The following is a 21,079-nucleotide window of genomic DNA, read 5'->3' as shown; positions in this document are numbered from 1 at the left end:
GGGCTTGATTGGGCAGCCCCCTTAGAGCACTTCTAGAAGAGGAGGCTCTCTACAAAGCATGTTGCTAAGAGTGCTGCCTGCTCCACCCTCCCCACCTCACTTTCTATCCAATGGCTGCACATGGGAGATGTAGGTTCTGTTCCATCCTCTGCCAGAGGGTCTATGGATCTGCACTGCTCACCACTCAGGTAAGTGTGAATTCTGGAACAGGGCATTCCCAATCCTTCCTGTTTGAACTGTTCCATTTTTCATAATTAAATATCCAATGAACCAGAAAAAAAAAAGTGATCATAGTGTTCAGGCAACTCAAGAGCAGAGGAGACCTGGGTTCCAGTCCGTGTGTGTGTGTGTGAGTGTTTGTGTTTGAGAGATGTGGCACTCAAAATCGCTATACTACTCTTGCTATTTTCAGAGTAGAAACATACCCTGAGGTAACCAGCTCTCCCCATGCACTTTATAGGCAGTTTGGCACCTAACTCAAGACTATGGTTTTGGACAAGCTCCTAAAAACCAAGGTGCTTCCAAGTTCATTGGAGATTTGATTTTTTACATGTTTTTTGGATTTTGGATAGAAAATGCACTTTCTGTAAATACAGTTTAAGCCTCTTCTTTTCAAGTTAATGTGGATTATAGATGCACCTGAGCTGCACTGTCATTAAAAAGTTATTTTACTCTTGTCTTCTCCTAGGCCTAGATGTTTTGAATATTAAACATGAAGGCAGTTGCTAAGTGGTTCAATGGGACAATGTAACCTCACCTTTCTCACCTTATTTGACCTCAGTGTTCCTAAGAGACGTGTGGATTTTAACATCTTGGTCCTTCGGTCTTTCTCTGTACTTACAAACCATTGCATTTTCTATAAAATGTTCTTCAGTGCAAGCAAAGGTCGATGACTATTAGTTGTTTTAAATATGAATAAAAGTCTGGAAAAAGAGTTCTCTTAATTAATTTATTGATAAAGACTGAAAATACCTTAACCAGTTAGTATGTTATCAATGCTTAAGCTATTATGGTGCTATGGCAGTTTTAAAATTGAGCAAGATGAGAACATTGGTGTCAGTTACTGTTATACTCCACTTGTTTGCAGAAAACATTTGTATTGTATTTTAAAATCTTAATTGACTTATTTTAAAAGTGGAAACCCAAGAATACAGAGCACTAACACACACAAACCACTTACTGGTATCTGTATTTAATTCTTAAAGCAGAAACATGAAAATCTCAGGGGGAAAAAGAGCTTAACCTAACACTTTTTAAAGGTTACAGGTTATATTGCTACTCCTCACTTAACGTTGCAGTTATGTTCTTGAAAAATGTGACTTTAAACAAAACACTGTTAAGCAAATACAATTGTCACAATAGTTATCTACTAGCAGACAGCAGCCAAGCAACGTTGTAACCGAACATTGTGTGACTTTAAATGAGTATGTTCTCTAATAGAACAGAGACATATTAATGAAACAACATTCACAGGGATGACGTTAAGTGAGGAGTACCTGTATAAAACTTAGCTAGACCTTTAATGAAAGTATCAAGCATGATGGGAATTTGGTTTATAGCAGTAGTTTGTACAAATCTTATTTCTAAGAAATTTGTAACCTACAAGTTCAAAATAGATGTCTAAATTATAGCACATATTAAATGCATATTAAAAAGGTGAAAATGTAACACATGATATATTAAGACCTCAGGAGGTTCCTCCCAGCCCGACTTTCCTATGGTCCTATGGGAATGGTGAAGAACACCAAATAAAAAATACAGCATGGGAAATAACTGGCTAAGCAGTAGTGCTGCCAAGAGGCATCTGGGGTTTATGGTAGATCTCAACAGGAATCTACAATGTGATGTAGTTAGGAATAAAGTAAATGTAATTTTTAAGTGCACTAAAAAATATTGTATGTTAGGACAAGAAAGGTGGTAATATGACTGCTCAGCATCGTTTAGGATCAGAGAAAATATTTTGCATACTTTCAGCCTAGCATTCTAAGGGTGATATTACATATTACAATTAATCCATGCTAAGAGTACTTAAAACTTAAATAATCACATATTAAGGCCCCTCAGCAAGTGCTAAGTTCCTTCTATGCATCTTAAAAGTTTCACCACTTCAGGTGAGGGTTATCTTTGAGCTGTGCTACTTAGCTCAATTTAAGTTAATTTCTGGGTGTTCACCTGAGATAAAAACAACATTTTGTGGTCCTTCAGTATCCCAGGTAGCACTTCCCTGAGGTGGACTGGCTATCATCCAGGACTCTATGGCCCTGGACTGACAGCTGAGTATATCCAGACAACAGGTGGTAATGGGGTGAGTGGGGAGAAAGGAAGGGAATGGAGGGAGGCATGGAAAAGGGGTGAGGAGTGCAGGATTGGAGGGGGAAGAGGGAGGGGTGAAGTACACATTAGAAAGAGTATTGACTCCTAACATATGACTGTGCATGTCTACGTTTGCCCCTACAGTGCCACTGTTACTATGCCGTCCTTAGTACTTCCTTTTAGAAGCAGTTATTTTTAGTCATTATGTCACCATAGGAATGCACTATAGAAGAAGTATGTCACTACAGCAATGTAGCTGCAGCATCACAGTTTTTACCTGCCAGTGCTACATCACTGTAATGCGTTGCTACAACAACATAGCCTCACGTGTAGATGGGCCCACTGATCATTGTAACCTACAAGTTCAAAATGGATGGGTTGAACCAGTCCCAGCTGGCAAGCAGCCCAGGGGGTCAGCTTCCCAAGTCAGGGCTGCTCTGACCCAGCTCAACATGCTGCAGAGAGGCTTGCCGGGGTGCAGTAGGCAGCCCCTACACCAAAGCACCCTCATGCCCTAGCCAGCCCTGTCAGCATCTATGTGTACATTGCAGCACAGGAAAAAAACTCCATAGCAGAATAGCACTTGTGTTTCCAAGAATTAACCTACTACAGAGTTTTAGTTTCCTGCAGACTTGCAGGGCCACACATGTAGATGCCAAGACATTTACTGTAGAGCTAATTAGGCAGCTCTGCAGTAAACATCTCATGTAGATGAACCCATTAAGTGCTAAATACAAAGCTAATCCAATGGAAAAATGGAACTTTTGAAAAAGTTATCTGTAATCTATTTTCTTCAGTCATTTTTTTTGTTTGTTTAGAATAAAATAATAGAGAAGGACATATGAGAAAGATCAGAGGAGGAAGTAACTTTGGCACTGCTTTCACTCACTTCCTATGAGGAATTAAATTTGGATAGTATCAGACATGTAGAAGAAACTTAGTAAATCATAATGAAAATCCTGTGCAGACCCTTAGAAATGCAGAGTCCTATAATTTCAATAGGGCTTGAGGGAGTAGAAGAGTTTTCCTCATTAATATGCAATAGGAAGATTATGGCCTATAAAGATACACTGATTCTCTTATAACTTATTTCAAAAGAAATACAGAGCACAACTACACATGCATTTGATTCAGGTTCAGTTTACTTGAGAGTAAAGTACTCACAAGTCAGTGCTCCCAGGCAGGCATCTACATATACAGGTAAGCGGAAGCAGATTTGCTGCTAATAGCAGCAAACTGCTCCTGCTTCCTGGGTCCCTGCAATGGGTCCCTGCCACCATCAGGGGAGCTTTAGGCTTTACCCTGCATTTTCAGGTAGAAAATTTACTCATGATTGGCGAGCTTTAATGCACAGTAAGTATGTGCACATGTAGACATGCATTCTTACTGTGTAGTAAACTATGCTACTGCATAGTAAAGCATCTTGTGTAGATGGGCTTACGGCATAACTGATATTATTAGCATATATTTATTTTTATCTAAGTAATTCTTGATTGATAACCCTTGTACATTACAGTTAGGAATAATGAAAAAAAATCATAACGGAGACCCATGTGTTACTTCTTACCGTAAAATTTTTTTATATGCTTCATTTGATACCAAAAGAGGAATCTCCTACATTATAAAATATTCATTCCTGTAATCAGTTACATGCCTTTCCTTTGTTAGCTTGAGACCCTGTTCTTGAGGGGCAGAACTCATGTGTTATTTTAATTAAAATTCAAGCTAGTATGCCTGATCTATGGCAAGAAATATATGCCATTCATTTGAAATATCAAAAACCCCAAAAACCTAAGACTGTACCTTTGGGTGCAGTCAGACATTTTGCAATAGTCAGTTATGAAACATCATAAAATGCACTTCTACATTTCTAAAATCTGATATTTAAGAAAAAATATGAGTGTTCAGAATGACTGTTGCTACTATACATCTGGATCTTGGAACACTTTTAAGCTGTCAGAGACTATGTTACAATAAGCCAATATGTCCCACTTTTAAATCCTCACTTAAAACAATGTTAGAAAGTTACATGGATATACCTTGTCCTTGTTCTAATTTCCAATAGCTATTCCTTTACTTTACTCACTGCTGTAAAAACAAGTTAAATTCATTTTATGGACTAATTTCTGCTTTTTTGACTCAGTTAAGGAGACCATTATAGTGGATTTGCCTGAAATCAATGAGGTTGTACTGGCACAAAACATTAAAAAAGGAGGCTAATAATAAAGTCAGCAGAAATTAAGCCACATTAATGTAAAAGCTTTTTACAAATGTTTTCATGTGAGACTGAAAAGCTTGAATCCAGTAGCAGTCAAAACTATATAATTCTATTGAAGCTGAGGATTTAGCCCAATGTCTTTTATGCCAACTATTGCTTGGACTGGTGTAGATCAAAGCACTACTGACATTTTCAAGATGTTTGCTGTATGATGTAGAATATTATGAGAAATTGTTTCTCTTATATGAATACCTGAAAGTTCTGAGAGGGGTGCACAATGTAAATGTGCAGACTCACATTGAGATATACTAAGTATCTTTACTGGGGGAACTAGGCAAAATCTCCTTTGTAAGTTTCATACCAGAAAAAGGGTGCATATTAATTTGTATTATCAAAATGCTTGGTGTTCTAAAAAATGAATTTGTTATTTAGGCAACTAACACAGAATTCTAATATTATAAAAGCCTTAGTCTGCCTGTCTGTAAGGTTTTATTCACACTCTGATGGACTGAAACAATGAATCAAAGTGCTCCAACAGTGTTTGGACAGGAGATGGTGAACCGGAGTGCCGCCATGATGGTGGGTACACAGGGGATGGAGAGGGAAGGTAAGGGGGGGGCAGGCCAGCACAGCTGGCCTGCCCCCCCCCCTGCTCCTTGCAGGTGGTGGCGATGGAGCTGGGGGGCGTGGAGGCAGGGCAGGGGACTAGGGGAGTGAGCAGGCACATTCCCCCTTGTTACATGCCAGCTCAGTGTTCTGGGGAAACCCTGGCACAATACACAGCCTCTGATTCACAAAGGACTCAGCGCCCCCCTCCCCTCCCCCCCCCGGCCTAAACAAGAGTGGATTATAGGAAGGCCTTACAAAAGACAATGAAGATGCAGTGGGAGATGTGCCTAAACCCCTCCAGACAAGGTAATAGGAATGAAGCAACTCCTCTGGTCCCCAGGGGCACACTCAGAGGGTGGTGGAGGACAGGTCGATGTCAGCCTGGGAGGTGTGGGCACCAGAGTCCCCCAGGGCTCGGTCCTTGGGCCGGTGCTGTTCAACATCTTCAGGATTGACTCCAGGATGAATATGAGTTGCCAATGCCATGAAGCAATAGGCAGAGCCAACTGCACCCTGTCATGCATCAACAGGGGCATTACTAACAGGTTTAGACAGGTCTTGCTCCTCCTCTATGCGGTGCTGGTCAGGCCACAGCTGGAGTACTGTGTCCAGTTCTGGGCATGGCACTTCAAGAGGGATGTGGAGAACCTGGAGAGGGTCTAGAGGAGGGCCACTTGTATGGCTGGGGGCCTCCGTGGCCAGCCCTATGAGAAGAGGCTGAGGGACTTGAATCTCTTCAGTCTCTGCAAGAGCAGACTGAGGAAAAGTCTGCTCACCAGGGCCCCCCTTGGAGTCACCAGGAACAATGGCCACAAGCTGAGGGAGGATAGGTTTAGGTTAGATATTAGGAAGATCTATTTCACTGTAAGGGTGGCCAGAGCCTGGAATAGGCTTCCCAGAGAGGTGGTGCTCCCACCTTCCCTGGAAATCTTCAAGAGGAGACTGGATAGGCACCTGGCTGGGGTCTTATGACTCCTGCCACCCCCAGTGCTCCTTCCTGCCCATGGCAGGGAGTTGGACTAGATGATCTGTCTAGGTCCCTTTCAACTCATTGATTCTTTGATTCTATGTTTCATTTACATCCGAGATGGAACCAAATGTCAACTCATTTACATCAGAGATGGGACAGGAATGTACCTTCATCATCATTCAAAATGGAGAACAGAGCTCCCAAGGCAAGGGATGCACTGAATTCTGGGACCAGAGAAGCAGGAGAGCACTGCATGATGGGGGATCTCTGCTCTAAATGCTAGTCAACCCACATCTGCACACACCCAGATCAGCATTTATCAGGCCAATTCTGGTAATGACTCCTTTATTGGTACTTAGAACACTGAATCTGCCTGTCTGTATTGTGAGCTCCCTCGTGTAATCCCACCCATAGCCAGGAGTGATCAGTTCCTATTATCCAGGAGATGATAAAGCCATAAACAAACCTAGGATTCTCCCTTGAGCCACTGTTAGTTCTCTACAGAAACCCCTACTCAAGCTCAAGTTTCTGTTCTGGTGCTTGGATCCCAAAACTGCACAAGTTTCACTCCTTTTCTGCCTTGAATCCCTCCACTCTTTGTGCTGAGAGCTCTGCCTGTCTGCAAGCTCCAACAAACACCTGGGAACCCTGACTGGTTCAAACTTTGCTGAGTGGTAAGATCACAACTCTTTCTCTGTCTCTCTCAGACTCCAGGAACCTGACTTTTGCTTTATTACTCCAGGCACAGCTTTCTAAACCTGACCTTTGCTGATTAAACTTGAGCTAGACTTCCTCAAATACCTAACTGAAACTAGGTAATAGTGTAACTGTTTTATTTGTCTCTCTTGTATGGTTATTACTACTGGTATCATCATAAGTTCATATACCTGGCAATAAATAACTTTTATGGTCAAGCTGGTTACTATACTCTCTCTCTGAACCTCACTTACTCTTCTTTCCCTTTGTTCTCTCCATTTGCTCTGCAGCAATGCTTCTATTACCTAAGCCAAAGATCCCTGTAATGCCCCAAACTACAGTGATCTACAAGATATTAGGATGTGCTGAGTTTGAGGTTCATGAGGATATCAACCAAAAGTGCTCACTGGACCCAGCCTGCTCAGATGCACTCTGTTAATATGTGTGTATGTGAGTCTAAATGTATTTATTATTGTCCTTCTGAAATAAGGGATGAACTGAGTTCAAGGCACATGAGGGTGTCAGCCTGTCAATGCTGAATAACCCACCCTGACTCAGCTGGACTCTGTTAACCCATATGCTTGTGTCTGACTGCATTTTATTGTTGCCCTGATGAGCTGAGTTCAAGGCATATGAGGGTGTTAGCCTGTCAATGCTGAATAACCCAGCCTGGTTCAGGTGTGTCCTGTTAATCTGTGTGTGTATATGCATATAGGTGTTTGACTGGTTCAGTGTTTGGAAGAACACAGCCCCATTGAACCTGAATCTTACAAGATAGCTCCATTGGGGGTGAGGACTTGCAGAAGGGCGAGATACAGCTCCACATAGTAACACAAGCAGCACATTGAGAGAAGTACAGAGACCCCAGAAACATACCTCTAATAAATGAGCACACCCCAAAGTGATGGGAAACCTGGTAATGCCCTCTCCCTGATCAGATGAGCGAGGCTGGATGTGGGGGGATGCGGAGCTTCTGGGCCCTCAAAAAAGCCACAGGACTTGTAAATATAAATCCTACCCTCCTGTGGAGTATTTTCATGCACTCAAAAACTCCTGTGGAGTTGAGTTTTCTCCCTCCTACTGAATAGATTATTACTTTTGTGCCCTGTAATAGGGGCACATGTATAGACACTGAGACATTTACCATTCAGTTAATTAGTCAACTGGACAATAAATGTCTCATGTAGACATACCCTGTGTGATGTAACTTATTGTATTTTGCCCAGAAAGTCCATGTGTTAAGAGATCTAATGCCCTGAGAGGTCACAAGCTAACTTAATGCAAACCAACTTTCTTACTCAAACAAGTCCTGAGGTAAAGTGGCTTCTCTCAATTAGTCAAATATGCAGTTATCAAAAGAGGTGAGTAGCAATTACCGATAAATTTTATAAGTTAGTTGTTGACTGGGGGTGGGAGGGTAGGTAGTCTTGATTCTTTAGTTTAGTTTAAGAATATAAAAACATAGTTCAAAATATAATGGTATCTTGAATTCTGAGAGACAATTGAGAATATTGGCTCTCGATTATCATTAGATCAAAATAATGGCAAATATTTTTCATGGGAGAAACTCAACACTTTAAATATGCAAAAATCAAGTTTACATATAAGCCACTTATCTTTAAAAAAGACAAACTGTTAATGCTATACTCTACTTCAGGGGCAAGGAAAGTCCAGCCTGTGAGCTGGATCAGACCTGAAATTGACTCCATTTCCCAGCAGCCCCCACTCACTGCAGCTGGTTTCCATCAAGACCCAAGCAGCGGCAGGGCTGTGACTCTGCGGGTCCTGGATTTCCATTGAGACTGTCCCCAGCAGTGCTGACAGGGCATGGAGCAAGGCAGGGAGCTGCTCCAGGACTGGGGTCTTGTGTTGGTGATACTGTGGTTCAGAGCCAGAGCAGAGCTGCAATTTGCTGCTCACATGCTACAGACAGGGGTGTACAGGCAGTGGATTATGGCTCTCCTCTGGCTCCAGACCACATGGTCATCTTTGCAAGATCCCAGCATTGGAGTATTTTTTTTTTTAGATTATAAGATATTTGTGTGTGTGTGTGTGTATAAAGTCAGAAACAATGTCATTAAGTCCTCAACAAAAATATTACATAACATAATTTTTAAAAAGGAACTATAGTTTACTAGTGTATTCTGATTTACTTTAGCTTCATGTTTCTAGAACCATTTGGTATATAATATTGGGAAAAGATGTTGCACTTAGCATCACTCTACTTATGGATACAAAATATGTGGTAAGCTTCTTTTTCCAATTTACTGTTTGGAGCAGGAGAAACATTGCCATGACTGGAGTAATGAGGACTTTTCATGGTCTGTTGGATAATCAACCATGCATGAAACTTGTTCACCAAATGTAGATTAAGAAATATCTTAAGCGACCTTTTCCCTTCCTTCTTAGAAGCTATGATTAAGGATGTTTGTTTCTTTTTCTCTGGAAAAGGGTTAGACTTCCAAGAACAAAAAATGTCAAAATTGCCATGAACACATAGCATTTATATAACATTTTCAGAGAAAAATTAATTTTTATACTATAAAAAACCGCAGCAAATTAGTCACTTATAAAGAATATAATAAAATTTAATGAAGATCCTGGTATTTACTCATTTTAATATTTTCTGCATGTTGTAAGTTCATATAGATCAAAATAATGGTGAACAACTTTATAATAGACCTATGTGGGAAGTAGTTTCTCTATCCTGTGGGGGGGGATGTGATTTCTGCAAATTTTCTCCATCCTAAATCTGAATGAAAAGTCAACAAAGGTCAATTATAAAAATAATGGAAATAGTCTTTTCTCTGTGGCTGTAGGGGGTGGGAGTAGGAGCAATATCATCCCAACTACAACAGAAGAAATTTAGGATGGAGATTAGGAAAGATTATGAGAGTTGTCAAGAATTGGAACAGGCTACCTAGAGACATTCTGAAATCTCTATTCCTGGAGCAGATTTGATAGATGTTAACTGTGATGTTGATTCAGATCCTGCCTTGAAGACTAGATGACCTTATGAGGTCCCTTCCTGCCCTATTTCTCTATGTTCCTGTGTCTGTAATCTCATTAAAAACGAAACAAAGTACAAATAAACAACACCCCTCCCAAAGTATGACAATCATAATATTTTGTTTCACATTAAATCTTTATTTTTAGCTTTTTAAAAATAACCTCTGTGCAACCCAGTTTGCTATTCAGAGAAAGGTGGGGAGGATAACTAGCACAGCACAAATGCTTGACTTTAGGAAAGCCAACTTCGATGTGCTCAGGGCAGTAGTCAGGGAGGCACTTGGAGCCCAGGGGGTAGCTAGCATGGTCCAGGAAAGGTGGTCCTTCCTCAAGGAGTCTATCCTTGGGGCGCAGCAGGACATAATTCTTCTGTGCAGGAAGGCAGGAAAAGGGTCCAAGAAACCTTCATGGCTGAGTGCAGATGTCTAGGCTGGCCTGAGGGCAAAGAAAAAAGCGTACTGGCGGTGGAAGCAGGGGGCAGGGACAAAGGAGGAGTACACCTCCCTGACCTGAGCTTGTAGGGATTTAGTGAGGAAGGCGAAAGCAGCACTAAAGCTTAGATTACCTTCTGGGATTAAGGATAACAAAAAGTCTTTCTTCAAGTACATAAGTAGCAAGAAGAAGTCTCAGGGTAACATTGGACCTCTACGAAGCAGGGCAGGGCAGTTGGTGATGGACAAGTGAGAGAAGATAGAACACTTCAACAAGTTCTTTGCCTCTGTGTTCCTGTGTGCTGACAATGGGGTGCTCTTGGGTGGTAGCATAGAGAGGCCCAGGAAGGATGCAAGTCCCTCGACTGTTAGTTCAGACCCAGTTAAGGATTACCTGGAGGATTTACATGTGTCCAAGTCAGCGGGCCCAGATGACCTTCATCCGCAGGTGCTGAGGGAATTGGCTGGTGTCATCGTGGAGCCATTGTCACGGCTGTTCGAGGACTCCTGGTGCCTGAGCTAAGTCCCTGAGGACTGGAAAAGGGACAATGTGCTTCCTATTTTCAAGAAGGGGAGGAAGGAAGAGCCTGGCAACTACAGGCCACTCAGCTTCACTTCTATCCTGGGGCAGGTCTTTGAAAAAATTATCAAGGGCCACATTTGTGAGACCCCTGCAGGGGAAGTGATGTTGAGGGGTAACCAGCATGGGCTTGTGCAAGGCCAATCCTGCCTGACTAACCTGGTCTTTTTCTATGACCAGGTAACAAAGAGCTTAGATGGGAAGAAGGAAGTCAATGTCATCTTCCTGGACTTCCAGAAGGCCTTCGACACAGTGTCCCACCCAATTCTGGTGGGCAAGCTGAGGGACTGAAGCATTGACGCATACACAGTTACATGGCTGGCAAACTGGCTTCAGGGGCAAACCCAGAGGGTGGTGGTGGTCAATGTCAATCTGGGAGGGTGTGGGCAGCAGAGTCCCCCAGGGCTCAGTCCTTGGGCCGGTGCTGTTCAACATCTTCATTAGCGACCTGGACGAGGGTGTTGAGAGCACCCTGTTCAAGTTCGTTGATGACACCAAGCTGGGGGGTAAAGTGAATACACCGGCAGGCAGGGACTGCATCCAGGCAGACCTGGATAGGTTAGAGAAGTGGGCAGATCTGAACAGGATGCAGTTCAACAAGGACAGGGTGCTGCACCTGGGGAGAGGGAACCAGCATTATGGTTATAGGTTAGGGGCTGACCCTCTCAGCAGCACAGAGGCAGAGAGGGAGCCTGGAGTCACGATTGACTCCAGGATGAATATGAGTCACCAATGCAACGAAGCAATAGGCAGAGCCAACCACGCCTTGTCATACATCAACAGGAGCATCACTAAGAGGTCCAGAGAGGTCTTGCTCCCCCTCTATGCAGCTCTGGTGAGGCCGCAGCTGGAGTACTGTGTCCAGTTCTGGGCACGGCACTTCAAGAGGGATGTGGACAACATGGAGAGGGTCCAGAGGAGGGCCACTCGTATGGTTGGGGGCCTCCGTGGCCAGCCCTATGAGAGGCTGAGGGACCTGAATCTCTTCAGTCTCCGCAAGAGGAGATTGTGGGGGGATCTTGTGGTTGTGCCTACAACCTTATCAGGGGCCACCAGCAGGGACTCGGGGAAAGTCCGTTCACCAGCGCCCCCCTTGGTGTCACCAGGAAAAATGGCCACAAGCTGAGGGAGAATAGGTTTAGGTTAGATATTAGGAAGAGCTACTTCACTGTAAGGGTGGCCAGAGCCTGGAATAGGCTTCCCAGAGAGGTGGTGCTCTCACCTTCCCTGGAAATCTTCAAGAGGAGGCTGGATAGGCACCAGGCTGGGGTCTTATGACCCCTGCCACCCCCAGTGCTCTGTCTTGCCCATGGCAGGGTGTCAGACTAGATGATCTGTCTAGGTCCCTTTCAACTCATTGATTCTATGATTTTATGATTCAACTTTGTTTAGTAATATTATAAATTTACAAATATAATGCTAAGGAAACGTGAAAATGGAATGTCTCAATGTTTTCCACCATTTTATTCCTATATTTTTCCAGTTTAATAATTTTCCTCAAACCGTTTCAGGGGGGAGGAGGGAGTTTTGTGGGGTGTTGTTTTTTTAACAAATTGACACTTTCTGATTGAAAGACTTCCAAAAACTCCTGATTATTAACAACAATATCAAGAGCTTCTAGCAATGAACTTTGGGGATTAATTCCATCCACCATGAATCTTTCAAATTTCTTGTTTCATTGTCTAATAAATGTATGATATTATTGTTTATATTGTGTGTTAAACAAAACTTTTTATCCTCACCTGGAAGTCAATATTTAATTCTTAAAATAGACTTTGGACAGAAGAGAGTTGTTGAACTTATCAGTGGCTTTCCAGGAAGAAGTGCTTAGTGTATACTTCCTAAAACTGAAAACTAAATTACACTAAAGGAGATATAAAATGGGTGTCATCAACATATAAATTGGTTTTTGGAATCTCAGGGGGCTTGAATTTGGTATATATTATGCTAAAATTCTATCATGTTGCCTAATGGATTGGATTTTATTAAGTAAAATAAAACAGTATGAGATTTTTCAAGAGATAGCAAATTGAACTGAAACCAGATACTTTGTTATTGCAACTCTTTATTTTCTAGCACAGAGTAGATATAAATAAGTTGTGTGATACATGTGTATATTACATAGTTCATCATAAAAGCCCCATTACAGTTTTTTCCATGCTATAGCCAATCACCTTTCTCATTCAAGCCTTCTTATTTTAAATGCATTCTAGCATGTTGTCTTATATGTAGACACACTTTTGTATCTGCCCTGTTAAAACCAGTGAACTCTTTAACAACTTTTCTATTTTAAGGAGTTTTATTACAGTGAATACAACTAGTATAGATACAGAGCCAAATGAACCTTTGAATAGTATTTCCAAAGAGCTTTGTGTGGAATGTTCAATGTGCAGAAAAGGTGAGACTGAGAAAAGAACAGAAATTGTATGTAAGTATGTATGCTGCTGAGCTGGAGAGTCCTTAACTGCTTGGATGTCAACGTATTGATCAGAAGAAGGCATGTAGTGAGGTCCCTTAGCTAGCAAAATTAAGGTTCAAAGTAGTTAGAATGCAGGTGTGCGTGAGTTTTACTTAATATGAATGTGCACCTGGCTCAAATAAATGAGAACAGAAACCGGGAAGGGGGCTTGTTAACAACCAAAATTACTTACCACCTTTCATTACTTGGAGTGCTTTAGAACAAACACATTGATTTTATGAAAGCTCTGTCTAATGAGGTCCCAAGCTACTGAAAAGTTCAGTACTGTAAATATGAAATTCTTACAAGTTCTATGTAGGACATGTTCTTGCAGGGGGGCTCAGAAACCCTGCTGAGTTCAGAGTTAGGATACTCAATAGCAGCAAAACAAGAGTCACAAGTTTATATCAGTCTATACTGGAAATGAAAGGAGAAAAAAAGTTGATAGGCCAATTTACCGGAGATGTTGCATTGGTAATGATGTGAATTGTAGTTTAGTTTGTACTAAAAACTTAACTCATAAGTATATGATTGTTTTTATAGTATGCAACATTTTATGCATATATAATATGATTTTTCCCCCCTTGCAATAGCCATTGAAAATTATCTATCATCATCGTGCTTATAATGACTTCCTGAACCAAAACAATAAGCTGAAAATAAAACGGAATTCATTCAAAACATGTTATGGGCACCCGTTTTCCACATTCTCTGATTAAAGTAAACCTCTTCCCTTTTGGCTCATGATGCACTTTATTCTTGTGTTTATCCTTCCCCCTAGGCTGTGTTACAAGCTAAACATGTAATATATGTAGATCTGTAAGGAAAAAAAACTCTCAGTTCCCACAAAAAGTGTTACTAATGATGTAGTAAGCTGAGTTCTAGATTCTTCACTTAACTGATATAATAGCATGGTAGGTTGATATAGTTTGCTGCAAATATGGATAGAAAGTGTCTTAACTATTTGTGGTAGTGTTGAAAATTGCCATGATGCTCCAGGAAATACACCCCAACAATGATGTTGGTCCATTAAAACACATCATCCATAAGAATTCTTGCCCCAAACTGTTAGTGGTCATTCATACCAAAGGCACTTTTTACAAACGTCTCATTATGAATACAGTTTTTCTATTGACTTTCTTATTTGGAGAAATTAGGTTACCTATCAAAAATATTTGGAGTTTCAGCTGAAGCTTTGTCTTTTGCCTCCAGACCTAACTTGTTGTGTTAGTATATATTCTACTCAAACTCCTGCTTTTCTTTTAAAAGATGACTGGCTACAATCCAGTAATGATATCCTTAGGTTTATGCATGCAAGTATGTACCCCACTTACGAGCTAAGAACAAATGGGAAAGTCTGTTAAACTTTAAATTCTATCAGGTGAACTTTACTTTCAGTTCCTTTCCAGTGAGGAAGATTGTTCATTTTGTTTCTCATTTTAAAAATGAAAGCAAAAAGATACTGATTTTATTTATTTATTTTATTCCAGAAGCCCGGGGGGGGGGAGGGGTTGGTTTCTATCTGCATTGCCCCCAAGTTTCAGTGAGCTAAAGATTTTGACAAGATACTAATATTAATCTCAAAGTACTAAAAGTATTTATGACCCCTAGAAAGTACAAAGAAGGTTTAATTAAACAAAAGGAAAAAAAAGACAAGGTCTAAACAAGATGCTCAGGGAGCATTTCCCTATCACACGCTGAGATTTTTTTTAATGTTTCAGTTGCCATATAAATTTCATAGTTTCATAGTTTCTAGGGTCGGAAGGGACCTGAGCAGATCATCTAGTCCGACTCCTTGCCATGGTCCAACCCCATGCCGTGGTCCGACCCCCTGCCCCTCAATGATATAGAGGTCTATAACAACTAGTGATTAATTCCTTCCCCTTCTCCCCTCTTTTGATTTTACATAGTTATCTCTCCTATTCTCATTTTTTTAGTTACAAGAAAAAAGCTGAAATACCACATGTAGAAAACCCTTAAGTACAGAGGAGTGATTTTTCATCCACTATCAGACAAATTATTTTCTGACATGTTTAAATTTTCCTTCCCCTGGCAAGGTCTCCCCTCATTGAAATAATGAGTACTATTGACATTCAAATAAAGACCAATTGATGTGCTGTAAGGCTTTGAATTTCAGTTCCATTTCCACTGTTAATATAAATCACTTATTTGGAAAGTACAGGAAGAGAAGTCTTCACTAGATCACGTTTTTCCTGTATTGACAAAATTAAAAATTAAATTTAAAACATATTTCTTGTTGCCTTTTTTCTAAAATACTGATGTTTATAGATAAGAACTATTATAAAGTTGGAGTTTATGTGATATATTCTTTATAAGGGCCACAAGATGAACACTTCTTGGACCAAATCTGTTTTTGACACTGTTTGTCAAAATAAAACTTGCAATAAAACAGAAGCTGCATTTGTAGGTAACTTAGTTTTACATCAATACCTTAAATATAGTATTACAATGAAAAATAATGTTCCAAATGTTTCTATAATAGCTAGTATTTTTATTTTATTGGATTTGAAAGCTTTATAATGTGTACACAAACATAAAAATGTGAAAAGACAATAATAAAATAGCAAACAAAAAGAGCACACAATACTTAATCTAAAGGAAATATTTGAAGGATTAATGAAAAAGATTAAGTAGGTGTAGTTAAAAGGGAACTATATGTCTGTTGTTTTCTATTTAGGAGAGTTAGTTCATGTTAGTCTGCTTATCCTATTACCTGGATTCGCTTTTATAATCCCTATTTTTCTCAGTGGGTTAACTGCTCTGTTTTTTTTTTTTCTTTCCTTGTATCACACCACTTCCCCCTAATTTTTCTTTTTCCTCTTTCCTAAGTTTTATTTTCTAATCACTGTTTTCTATTTAAAACAAAGGTGGGCAAAATTGAAGACCAGGCTGAGACCCATTTCCCAGCAGCCTCTGCCCACATAGTTCTGGCTGGCTTCCATGGAAACCCCAAGAGTGGTGGGGCCATGACAGTGCAGGGCGAAGCTCTCCATGGAAACCAGCCCAATTGGCACTGACAGGACATGTGGTTGGGCAGTGAGTTTCTCTGGGGTTGAGGCTGGGGCCAGGATTGCGCTACTTGGACTGGTTTCCATAGAGACCCTGTCCCTGCATTGTCACTGCCCTGATGCCTGGGGTTTCCATGGAAGCTGACTGGAGTGACATGGGTGGGGGCTGCTGGAAAATGGAGTCCATCATGGGCCCAATCCAGCCCACAGGCCAGACTTTGCCTGCCCTTGATTTAGAAGCTCTGCTTTCTACCGTCCCTTCACAGCATCTGATCAAGTAAGCAGCTGTTTGCAAAAGCTTATGTTACATGCCTTGGACAGTCTATAAGGTGAAAATCTACCCTGCTTTCTGTTTTTTGTATTGTCATAGCACCTAAGAGTCCTTATCATATGCTAGTGAATCATCATGCAAGGCATTGCCCAAACAGAATAAAAAGGTGTCTGACATGAAGGCTAGGGACAGACATTACACACAAACTGGTTTAAGTGATCAGAAACTGGTTTAAACCTGTAACAGAACAGATGTTCAGTATACATAAACCAGTTTGAAAATGGCTGAAACTGGTTTGAGATAAACCTGGTTGAATGTAGTATCAGACTTAACTGATTGGGTCACACCGGTTTATGGAATGTCTGCCCCACACCCCTTAACTCAAACCAGAGTCCTGCAGCATCCCAGATGCTTTGCAGCCCAGGGCAGGGCTCTCTACTCTAAAGCAGGGCTGGCCCCCCTCTTCTGCTCCCTGGTTGGAGCTCTAGCAGAGACTGAAGGCACTGCATTGTCTGCCTGGCTTCCCCACTCCCCCACACCCTGCTCAAGCAGGGATCCTTCCCTTCTCTCTCCTACAGCATGGATGGTAGCCAGCATTTGGTATACTGCTGAGAGGTGCCTGTGCAAGGCAGACAGGACAAAGGCAGACAGGACAGTGTCCACTTAGGGCTTTTTGGAGCTAATCAACAGGTCAGCTGGTAATGTTCCTCTGTGTTATCAACTTCCTCCTGGCTTGTTCATTTGTCAGGAGCAGAGGAAGGAACCCCGCAGTAATCAGAGCATCCTGCCAGGGCCTGGCCATGCCCTCCCCCACCCCCTTAGATCAGCATTATGGGAGTGAAGGGAGGGCTGCTCTAGCATCCCCCCACTTCTAGCCTAAGCTACTACAGGCATGTGCCTGCATTTCTTCAGCCCAGAGGGAATGTATTTACAATTGCAAACCAGTTCAGCCTATCCAGGTTAAACTAACGTGCAAAGATTGAACCAATTCAGGCTCAGACTTTTTGAATGTCTGTCCCTACCCAAACAGTTTAAAACTGAGTCTTTTCAAATTTTCCAATCTGTCTTCAACCAATGTACTAATAATTTAGAAGGTACAAACTCAGTGCCCCCAAACATTTTTTTTAAATGTTCAAAGGTTACAAACCCCACCTTCATTGTAAATAAATCTGGATTACTAATTCATTCCTAATTGCAGCCTTTCCCTGAACACAATAATTCTGAATTTATTTACTCCTTGTAATTTCTCCAGAAAAAAAAACTGTGCTTTGAAGGTTTGAAGGTTTCTCAGGAATAGATCATGCTTTTTAGTAACAGGACTTGGTTTCCCGGTTACATTCTGTTACAGCTGGAAACGCAAAAATGCCAGATTGCTATGACCACAAAGAGAAAAAGTGAATGGAAGCCTGCTTCTGTAGCCTAATGGTAGGGATATTTCTGCCAGGGTTTTTCTCTATTTTGCAACTAACGATCATATAATACAAGATATGTGAACCTGCCTCTGTAACTCTCTGATCACTTTCACAAGATAGAGTGCAATAGCTTGCTGTAATTTTAAGAACCAGAGGACTGACCTTTCAACCAAGGGCAAGACCATGGTTCCAAAACTGGATATAGTGACAGTGTGATCCTCTCACAGTTTGATATGATCTCGGATAGGCTGAAGCAAGTAATTCTGAAATAACTAATTTGCATTCATGATAGGAGTTTAACACCCTTGGGGTTGCTTTCAACTCCATGATTCTATGATTCAGTTGTGATATATCTGTAGTGAACGTAAACCTGAAATGTGAAAATTGTTAAAGCTGTAATTCCCAGCCAGGGTCCTGAGGCACCCTGGGGTGCCTTGACATCCTTTGATGGGTGCTGTTCAATATGAGCACCTAAACACAAAATAAACCTAGTCCTGTTGTGGTCTTTCTGAGTTTCTTACAGCGGAAGAATTGTTCCATTATTTTCCCATAGTAAAAAATAAATGAAAGCAATGATTTGGCAATTCCAAGGGGTACCTAGGGTCTAAAAAGGGGTATTTTGAGTCTACCAACTCTATGCTAAATGTTATCACCATAATAGAGAGAGTACATTTGCCAACGTTTGCCACAAAGACAGCATTGTTCTACAATCTTTTTTTTTCTTTTTTAGGAAAAATAATGTTTATCCATACATTAGGTTAAACAAATAAGAAATATTGAATTTTTATTTGTGACTCTAGTAGTTTTCTTTGATTTGTGTAATAGCTCCATTGTAATTAGCCAATAGGAAAAAGAGAGAAAAAAATAACTTATTCTATGCATCCACAGGAAGGAGTCATTTTTTTTTCCACTGGCATCCTATAGACTTTCTTCTAGTTTCTTAGCATTTCTATTCATTTATATTCAAACTCTAGAATGGATTGTGTTCATTGAGCTAGAGTCACAAGCTATTAAATCATGTACAGTGGTTCAGTACACTGCAGGCACTGCATTACCCAGCAGCAGTCAACCTAGACTGAAGCTGATGAACTTTGATTAAAGCAGTGAGTATGTAGTTAGTTACTTGGAGAAGTAAGTAGGCCACTAAAATTGGTAAGTTCAAGAGGGTATCTCACCTGGTTAACTAAAGAAAAATCGTTGGAAAAGTTTTTCAGAAATAGGACATTTAAAGTAAGAAACATGTATTGCTAAATATAGACAGGTTGCCCTCTACAATCTGTGTGTGTGTGCGTGCACATGCATTTGTGTGTGTGTTTTTCTTCTTTTCCCCTTTAGATACTGTGGTGTAATGTGTGGCACTAGGGAAAGAGGGCCAGCTTATAAGGGGTGTAATTTGGTGTGATAACAAAGATTCAGATACTCAAGGTCGCATCATATACTTAGTGACCAAGAGGCTTCTCAACACATTGCCAATGTTTGAGTGTTTTTCAGAAACCAAAGATAATTTCAGATAAAACTATTTTGTGTAGAAAGATCATTTAATGGATTGTATCATTTCTCTGTACAGTTGTAAACAGTAACTACAAGTGACAATACCTCCACTGGTGTTTGCTGCTGGTGTGTAGTTTCCTATTTTGTTACAGGCTTTCAGTATAGGCAGACATTTTGCTGTTAGTTTCTGAAAAAAAAACTTGTATATGCCTGCTCAAAAAGATTTCACCCTACATGTCTGCTTTCCTGTCTTGCCACATATGGCTAATAGCAGGTTTGTTACTTTACCTTATTTTATTGCATTCCTTTTTTTTCCTTCTCATTTGATGTCTACACTACTTTTCCAACATATTTGTCTTGCCTTTTTTGCTGTCCATCACCTTATTCTACCTAGACGTATTTTATATGCTTACATTAACTGTCCTTCGATAAAACGGGAATTTCCTAGATGCTTTTACCTAACAAGAATATCATAAAACATTCTTATAAAGTAGCCAAAACATGTGGTAATTTAGGACTTGATCTTAGAGTTCTCAAGGTGGGTGGGGGAGAGGAGGAGGAATTCCTTCCCCCAAAGCCTCCTTACCTCAATTGTAAATTTGAAGATGTGACAATTATGCTAAGTGTAGAAGATTGAGTGTTTCTCTCTTTTTTCTTTCATTTGCAACTAATAAACATGAAGTGAATCTGACATGGCAACTTTTAAAAAGGAAAACGTAAGTATTATAGGTGGGTCCAGGATCTCAGTTATAGGGGTGCAGCCAGACCCCCTTTGGCTCTGTAAAACATATGCAATGAAGACAGATCATTGCACATGTGCCGCACAGATGAACGGGTTATGGCCATAACCCCTCATTGCGATCAGAGAAGCCAGTGAGCTCTGAGAGCTCGCTGGCATGTCATTGGAACTCTTGCTGGGAGTTGTACATGTGCTGTGAGTTCTGTGAACAAGATATGCTAGTCCCAGCTTTTAACTAGTTCCAGAGCATGCTGCTGTCCCTGTTTTCCCCTTCCTTCTTCTTGTCTCCACCAGAATTCAACAAAGGAGAAAAAATGAGCAACAGCAGCATGGAGCCTCTGGAGCTGTGTTGTTGTTGGCTGTTCATCCCCTTCATTTGCCTACTGCTGAATTTAGAGTGGTGGACATGAGGGAGGGGAAGAGAGAAAAGCACCAGGGTCTGGAGCTGCTTGGAATCAGGGACTCCAGAGAGATCTGGTGAATTCACAGGGCATGTCCTCACAAGTGTATGCATACATTTCCCCAGGGACAAATAGCAGTGGCACTTGTCCTTCATCATGCCCCTGCATGCACGCTGTGGTGTGCAGCAAGTTGCCCTGAGTGGGGTAGGGGAGGCTGGAGCCAGCGCATGGGCTGGCCTCAGCAGCTTTACCTGAAGTCCTTGGAGCCTCCCAGGGCTTCAGCTGTGGTGATCCAGGCAAGCAGAGCCTGGCTGGGAATTGGATCATGGCTCTGGCTGGCCAAGCTCAGGTTTCTGGTGGTGCATGCTGCTGCCATATGCACTGCACCACTTGTTTTAGGCATGTTTTTTTTTTTTTACCCTGGGATGCCCCTGAGTCAAAACCCCCCAAAA

Source organism: Crocodylus siamensis, chromosome 1, assembly GCF_052110815.1.
Source record: "Crocodylus siamensis isolate JL-2025a chromosome 1, ASM5211081v1, whole genome shotgun sequence".
In the NCBI taxonomy this organism is placed as follows: Eukaryota; Metazoa; Chordata; order Crocodylia; family Crocodylidae; genus Crocodylus; species Crocodylus siamensis.
This window is presented reverse-complemented; position numbering follows the sequence as displayed.